Source organism: Mastomys coucha, unplaced genomic scaffold (assembly GCF_008632895.1).
Source record: "Mastomys coucha isolate ucsf_1 unplaced genomic scaffold, UCSF_Mcou_1 pScaffold9, whole genome shotgun sequence".
NCBI classification, from domain to species: domain Eukaryota; kingdom Metazoa; phylum Chordata; class Mammalia; order Rodentia; family Muridae; genus Mastomys; species Mastomys coucha.
In genome coordinates, this window is record NW_022196915.1 from 93,680,478 (window position 1) to 93,689,321 (window position 8,844).

Consider the following 8,844-nt stretch of genomic DNA (forward strand, 5'->3'; position numbering starts at 1 on the left):
CTCTCTCTCTCTCTCTCTCTCTCTCTCTCTCTCTCTCTTTCTCCTTCCCTCTCTCTCTCTCCTTCCCTCCCTACCTCCTTACCCACCCCCTCTCTCAGATTCATTATATGATTAAGTTTAGTATTTCTTTAATTATGCCTGAATGGTTGCGGAGAAACAGCATTGCTCACCTAGAGCAATATGTAAACAAGCTTGCTGCATGAAGAGGTCACACCCTCTTCTGTTTGTAATATGACTTTAGCTGAATCAAGAGAAGAAATTAAATGACTGATTCTTTGTTGTTGTTGCTTTTTTGTTTATAATTCTGACAGGTCATGATCAATTATTTTAATTTAAGTATTTAAAATGTTGATCTTTGTTAATAAGTGCTGCTACTCCCACTGAGGCAGGCCCTGCAATGGCCATGCCTACTAAGAGGGCCACTAGTACTGGAGCTGTCCTGGCCATCTGGGATTGGTGTATAAGTCCTACTTGTTTCTTGCCTCCCTCATCAGAATAATAGTATACCTGAGGCAGTGGATGTATAACTAAGCAAAACTCAGAAGTTTCACTGAGGATAAAGGAAGTGGTAATAGAGAGTTAGTCCTGAGCCAGAAGCAACCCAAATGACTTTTGAGGTACTAAATAGTAAGGGAAAATCCTGAAGGGGTTTAACACTTTCTTAAGACCAATGGCATCTAAGAGCCTGTTACTGGTAACCTGGAATCACCTAAACATAGCATAATGCAAAATACATTTAGTCCATAGTCTAAAGCAGTCACAACAATGTTAAAAGTCCAAAGTTCAACGTCTCTTTGCTGTTCTTGGTAATCATCCCATGGTACTGGCGTGCTGCAGGCCGGCTGATCTGGGCCTCCCTCAACCCGAGGGAGAAACGGGGTCCTAGTCAGGTCGACAAGGTGTAGGCGAAGAATGACACACAGAGCTGACACAAGCGTGTGTTGAATCTGAATGTATTTGTATAAGGTGAAATTCAGGCTTAAATACCATACAACAAGCAGGGCAGATGACAAGAGTCATGTAGGCAGGTAGGGGTTACAAGCAAGGGATGCAAAATTGAAGTCATGTAGCTAAGTGACCTCCACACCAAGGTCAGCAAGGCCTGGTAGCTAGGTGTGAAGCAGGAGGAAGAGGAGTGGAGCCCTCCCTGTTGAGGCATTTTGGTATTCCTATGCTAATCCTCGGGTTCTGCTGGAGGCAATGACTAGGGGGCTCTGACCTAACACTTCTAGCTAATGTCCTTGAGTGGAAGCCCTTCCTTACTCTCTAGTATATAAAACATTTCTAACTATTTTAAACTATCTATTGCCCTAAGGAATGTGCTTGACCTCTGTTGCTAGCTCTGGCAAGGCAGATTCCTTGAGAGAGATTCCAAGCTATGGACAGCTTGATATTAAACTAGGATAGGTTAGAAATATCATATTGGCCAGGAAACAATGCCCAATCTTAGCCTTTTACGAATCATTTCTTGGGGTACCTTTATGTCTAATTATGAGGGCATGTTGACGATTGATCTGGAACACATCTGAGTTAGGAGATACCAGTGACTGTCTGAATATCCAGGAGGCACAGAACTTCTTTTGGATCCTTATTGCCTCTTATCCTTAATCAGGATTTTACCCCCGATATTTTGGATGTGACTGGAGTAGACAAGTGTGCATGGCACTGGCATTTCCAACACTCTGAAGTCTTCCACTGTAACTAAGCTTCACCTATAGCCTCTCATATGCTTTCTTCATGGTACCAAGACTCAACTTCTTTGCATGACCTCTTCTGTCCTGGGCCACCAACTATAAGTGAGGGTGCATCTTCACCAATGGCCTTCCATGACCTCTCACAGTGCCAAGTCTCAGCTGCTCTTCATGACCCCTTCATGCCTTCAAAACAAGTACCACTTGAGTGAATCTTACACATTACCAAGTACAGCAGCAGCAAAAGGTACAACCTTGGCTATCTCTGTCTGGGACAGCTTCTTTGTGCTCTCAGAAAACACTTTCCAGAAGATACCACCTCACTTATGCTGCTCTCTACTTAATCAATGCTAACTTCTTAGCTCCAGATAACCAGCATCAATTGTCCTAGTAGTCCCTTCTATTTTTCACTCTAAAGCCAGAGCCACATGGCTGAAGCTGCAGTGTTCTGCTGCTTGCTGGGACCAGAAGATCCCCCACCCAACCCCACCCTTGCTTCCCCTTATTCTATTACCAGCTTTCTGTTTTCAGACTCCTGCACTGCCTAAGCTTGGCTTTCCTAGAACTTGCTCTATAGATTGACCTTGAGCTCAGAGATCTGCAGTCAAGTCTCCTAATCACTGGGATTAACAGTGTGGTCCACCAAGTCTGGATTTAAATTCCTCTTTACTTAGATGATCTGTCCCAGATGGCCTTGAACTTAGAGATACACTTGACTTTATCTCTTGGGATTAAAGGTTCATACCACAGAGTATGGATCTAAATTTAGCTGGGTGGGATCTTGCCCCGAGTCCCATTCCCTTAATCTGCTATCTCCTAGAACACATGATTCAGCTCCATTTCACTTCCTGGTGCCCCTTTAATATTCAAACCATATATTTTATATAAAATTTAGGGCAGAGGAGAAGCAAAATATTTCATGTTACTCATCTGCAGAACCATTACCTCCCTGTGTAGAATTAGCAATTTTAGCTGAAAGTGTCATCATTTTCTATTTACACAGGTTCCAAGCCCCATGCTGTACAACCTCCTAGGAATCCTTCTCTAATCTCACAGACCTTTGTCTTACCCTTCTTCATGGATATAGTTTAAAAGAGAAAAAAAAAAAATACTCCTCCTCTATAAACCTCACCCACACCCAGCAATTTCACTTCAGAGCTTTGTATTGTTGATGCTCAAAACACACCTGATATACTAGGGGGCCTCAGTTAGTAAATAAATGTAGTATGCAGATGGCACTGATTCTCTTAATGTAGGGGCTAAGGAATCACCTGATCTCCACATGTGACTTCATAGTCCTGGCCCTGGTCTTATGGCTAAAATGTTCTTGGGTCAAATCTTTCTCTTGTGGAGGAAGGAACACTCAAAAGAATGGTGGTCTAAAGCACAGGAGAATGAAACAATTCTAGCTCTCCTGTCAGGGGGAACTCTGTTAGGTAAGTATAGTGGTCAAGCCTGAATCATTTGGGCTAGACCATGCCACTCAGTAAATCAGCATAAAAATGGCTCTGTATACACCTCTCAGGCCCTGACTGTGAAATAGGATGAAACCACCATTGGATTGCTTTTGGGGTCCTCTTAGAAGAGTATGAAACCCTGGGCACAGAAATAATACTCCTAGCCTGCTTCTCACTGGCACGATCCTCTGAGCATCATGATGTACAGGGCAGCGCAATCGCAGGTGCAGATCCTGAAGAGAGCCAAACTTCTGAAGCCAAAGAAATCAAGAACAAGCGAGAACCAGAGATCAACCGCCACAGTCCTCCAAAATGGTGGAGAACAGCAAGGAAGAGGAACTGCCAAGTGTGAAGGAGGAGCAGAAGACAGATGAGAAGCAGCTGAAGACAGTTTCTGGCAAGGCTCCCACTACCTCAGGCTCAGTTCACCTGGATGTGAAACAATCCTGAGTAACCTTGGAGGGGATACTTGCTGAGGATGGTCCCTGAAGAAGTTGGCTGGTAGGGGAGTGACTTCTGGGATTCTACACCGGCAGAGACATTTCTCTGTCAGCTTTCTGCTGCCCATAACTGCACACCTCATATCTTGTTAACTTTTCCCTCACATATACGCTAGCGTTCCTAACTTCCTTTGAGTGAGCATTCAAATTTCCCAAGTTTAGGCTGATCCTTCAAAATACTTGTTATAACTTTGACAGACATTTTTCTCATGCTCAGGTTTTCTTTCAGAATGAATCTAACGGTCTCTTCCTCTAAATTTAATTCTGCAGCCATCCTTCTCACCATTAACTGCTTGTTTACACAAAATCCTTGACCTTCTGGACATTTGCATCCGTCCTGTGGGTGACTGGGCAGCGACATCATACATTATCTCAGACATTTTCACACCCTTCATTAAACCTCCTGTGCTAGTCAAAAGCTCATGCCCTGGACACTACTTGAGCTCCATATGCTTCTTTCAAAAGATGGTGGATCTTGCTTACAGACTTGTTTAATTTTACACAAAATTTGATACTAACTCTTTGTTCTAAATAGCAGTCACTCATTTTGGTACAAAACCATACAGGAATGTTATCAGGCCATGACTGTGAGAAGCCTGAAGTTAAAGTCTCTAGGGAGCTGCTGGCCTAATCATTTCACTATTCTTGCCCTTCTGGAAGCCACTAGGGAAGTTACTGCTTTTCTGCGCTATTACCCTTAGTCAGTCAAGGTGTGTGTCAGGCAGCCTAGCACTAACCAGGTCACAGGGTAACCAAAAGGCAAAACTGGTAAAAATTAAATCCTCTACAACCCATGTTTTAGTCCAACCCGTGAGTGGAATTTCAAAGCTAGGGTCATCCCAAATCTGTTGCCTTTAAGAATCTACGGCGGCTCACACAATGGGCTCAAGAACTGTGACAACTTTTAAACAAGCAGAGAAGACTCAGCAGTGAAGTAACATTCTAGCTTGGCCTGTATCTGCAGAAACCCGCACACAACAAACCTACCAGAATAAGCTGGGGGTGTGCTCTCCAGTCCCCCTGTCTGTAGTTTTAATCACAGTCCATGAAAGCTGTACCGGAGCATGTGTATCTGCAACTCAAGATGACACAAAACAGACACCTAACCTCCAGAGTCTTTATCAGTCTGATTTTTAATGGGTCCTGTAGATGTGGTGATGACCCATCACTTGTCCACCTCCTGATGTTTCTAGAGAACATGCTTCAGATGAGAGTGATGAATGCAGGACTGGATCCCATCTACTTTTACAGTCACTCAGGATCACGAAGAGGTGTCCTTTTTAGTGTGGACCCAGAAAGGCTGGAATGCTTGTCAAAGGCTGAACAATAAGGCATTCATCAGAACCATCTGATTAGATGATCCAGTTGGACTGGTTAACATTATCTGTCAGTAAGTCAGACAATTCAGCAGACTGGTTCACATTATCTATCATTGTAAGTCAGACAGTTCAGCAGCTTCATAAGTGATCCCTGGGTAGATTCTATCAGCCAGGTGAAAATCTGCTGAGACACATATAAACTAGGGACAGACATTAAAATTTTCTAGTAGTTAGGGAAGGCAAAGAATCACAAGACCAAGGGAAAAGTCCCATTTTCAAGAACAGGCAGGTGTCATGACCTGGCGTCCATTTCATCTGTGGCAGGTGGGATCCAAATCTTATGACTTTTTGATTCCCCAATGCTTATGTGAATTTTAGTTTACAAAAGGGAGACACTAATTAACAGTCCCCAGGCCAAGGGAAGGGAACCAGCCTGTGGGTGGGGACACATTCCACTGGATGGACCATTGCCCACCTCCAGAAAAGGGAAGTCCTTGCCACCTCATTCCCTGAAGACCAATCAGTTTAAAAAGTCACACTGTTCTGCAGTTCACTGAACAAGCTAAACGGGGTCACTGCCTCTCCTTCAGGTCTGGGATGACCCCAGTGCACTGGAACAATAAATTCCTCTTGCTTTTTGCATCGATCCAGGCTCCACATGGTTCACTCAGGGGGTCCCTGGTAAGCTAAGGCTCAACAGTATTACAGTTCCTGCCCCTGGGACAGGGTCCCATTGTAAGCTTACACAAGGACAGAGGGCTGCTATGGCATAAGGTCTGTTTACTTAATAATGTACACATTTTCACATTCTGAGGAATGTCCTTGAGACTCCATGAGAATTAGAGACAGCAGGAGTTGGAATTGTGACTATATCTCAGCAAAACGGTAAACACTGGGACCTTCAGGACAGCCTTTGAGGCTATGGGAAAGAGCTCTAGATATATGAGTTTGAAAATATATAAATTTCTCAACTATGCAGAATATAAAGATGTAATACAAATTATGTGGGGCTTTATGAATCTATAGGAACAAAGGCAGATACAATAAGAGCCAGCTTGTCATAAAGATTCAGGCAGGTTCTTGAGTTCAAGGTCAGCCTGGGACACAGTGAGGTTCGGCCCAAGTGTGGCAGAAACAGTAATTTCAGAGCAAAGGCTCACCCAACTGGCTTATCCTCTTAACAAAGGCAGATCTCTGAATTATTTTGAAATGTAAAGAAAGAAAAATGTATGCTTGTTGTCTCTTAAGGGCTGGAATCTTAGGATGCTGATTCACCAGACAATAAAATAATACTAATACTAATACTAATACTAATACTAATACTAATACTAATACTAAACCCTGGAGTAAATGACTGGATTGATATGTAAAATCAAAGCCTGGATCTATGTTCTGTAGGAGATGAGCTATCCAGAGAATAATATTTAGGATTAAAAGAGAACTCTTTGGAGAACAGTCAGAGACAGAAACACAGGTAGAAACAGACAGACAGATGGTGGGGAGACACAGATAAACAGACACACACACACATACACACATGCACGTGAGCAAGCTGGAAATGGACAGAGATCTTTTCGAATAGCAAGTAGAACACAGTTCACCATCTTGAATCCATGACTTGACTTCACATCATTCTTTTTGCCACTCCCAGACACCCCATCTCTCAAAACTCCTCCCCAAGGCAAGGTTTGTCCTTGGCATGTTAGATTGCAGAGTGAGGGCAGTTTAGTTTATGGAATTCAGGGGCAGTTTTTTTTTTTTTTTTTTTTTCAAGCAGAGCCGTTCAGTAAGAAGCAGAGAGAAGCCAGTTTGAATCAGTCACCAAGGAGAGTTTCCAGTCAGAAGAGCTGAGATGAATGAACCAGCAAGCGTTTATACAGAACTTGAAACGGTGAGCTTATTCAGTATTAAGCCTGTGAGACAAAAATTATATTTGGTGAATAAAAGTTACATTTACAGTGATATGATAAATACGGACCTGAATTAAGAAATGGTTCTATAAGTTGGGTGATTAGGCACATCTGTAGGACTTTTTTTTTTTTATTCTGGTGATTGGTGTGGGATGATCCAGTCCTCTTCTGTGGGTCACACATGGGTCTAGGGATCTCGTCAAGAAGCAGGTCCTGCCTCCATGTTCCTGCACTATTTGAGTTCCAACACTAACTCTTTTCAGTAATGGAACTAGAAGTAGAAGCAAAAAGTAAAAGTCTTTTCATTCCTAGGTTGTTTGGGTCACAATGTTTAATCACAGCAAGTAAAATCCTAACTAAGACATGAACCAAAATATAAAATGTAGATATAATACCAACAAAATCTTTACTACCGTCTTTTCTTATATATTCAGAGGAATCATGATTTGACTTATCAACTTTGAATAAACACACTTCTAGCAATGATAAAAATAATTATACTAGAATTTTAATTTATCCAAATAGATATGGTACTTTATTTTTTTGCTTCAGGAATGATATTCAAAATGTCTTCACAAGTACATCAACAATACTGGCTGGCATAGACATTATAAAATATATTTTGTAGATTTATGTCAGTTAGTAAATACTATAATTTTTTGGATTTTACAATGTGTGCAGGATGGGCTAGTTCTCAAAAATAGTGTGTACTGTAATCTTCATGCCACTCAGTATAAATACATAATGTTATGCCTTATTTGACTAAGGATTTATATTATTTAATCATGGACTCTCAGGCTCCAACTGTGGATGGGATTCTAGTCCCTGGCAATAACATTCCTCTTAGGACTTCCCTGCTCATTTTACATACTTTTTAATGAGAATTTCTTTTGTGGGATACTACATGCTCATGGGTTTAATTTCTTTATTTGCTATGATTGAACACTTTCTCTTTACCAAAGCCTGTCCATTGTCACTTTTTAATTTATACTTACTACTTTGAGTTCTGGTCTTTCTGCAGAGATGGAGAAATGCCATCAGAATGAAATATGGTCATTGGATTTGAACATCCAAAGTTGCAATAGTTTTCAGACCACAGTGTGAACTCCAGACACCAATATATAACTTAAGACTTCAAATTTCTCTGTATAGTTCTAAGAGCCATCATAATACAGTGTGTTTCTATCTGAATTCCTTTCTACCCCAAAATAAATTTATTTATTTATTTTGAACTTTTCTCAAGTGCTCCAGGACTGCATCATTCTTATAAAATGGTATTTACATCTTCTGTATCATTGATAGTCTTTCTCTGAATAGAAATGATATGATATGGTGTAGTGACCTCCGACTACCAGTCAACACAGGTACCTCAAATGGGGTCTGGAATTAAAGGACAGGGACAAGAGAAGAATGGAGCCAAGTCAAAGTTCTGATCAAGGCTCAGCTTTTATTTCAAAGCAGCAGACTTAGAAAGGCAAAAATCATAAGCCCAACCCCTAGATGTGACTGGTGACGTAAATCACCTCATGCCAGCAGTCACTGGCGTAAGTTTCCATTTCTCAGTACAGTTTTCTCTTATCAGGCCAAAAGCAGAACTCCCAGCTGAGGTGGGAAAATTCCACCACATGCTGTGACAGTAAAAATAGCTGATGCAGCAACACCAGCTATGCAGATCAGGGCAGAACCTCCATACATTCCATGCAGGTCAGGGCAGAACCTTCACAGTATGTTATGATATGAAATGATGGCTCAGAACTGCATGATTTGGTTTAAATACTACACTCATAGTTGAGCTTTTACCTTATGATTTAACATTAAATATTAAATTATAGTAAGAGCTTTTTATAAATTAATTTCCTTATTTAAGAAATTGTAGAAATATTTTGTTAATGTAACCTCTTGAGTGCTTGTTTTGTCTGCTTACATAGATAAGAAAGAAACTAAGAAAGAAAGAGAGAAAGGAAGGA

General features: G+C 41.3%; 1 pseudogene; it reads right to left on the bottom strand.

Moving 5' to 3' along the window:
* Nucleotides 1-3,573: 3,573 nt before the first annotated feature.
* On the bottom strand, nucleotides 3,574-4,194 carry LOC116084219 (annotated as a pseudogene).
* Between the last annotated feature and the right edge of the window lie 4,650 nt (nucleotides 4,195-8,844).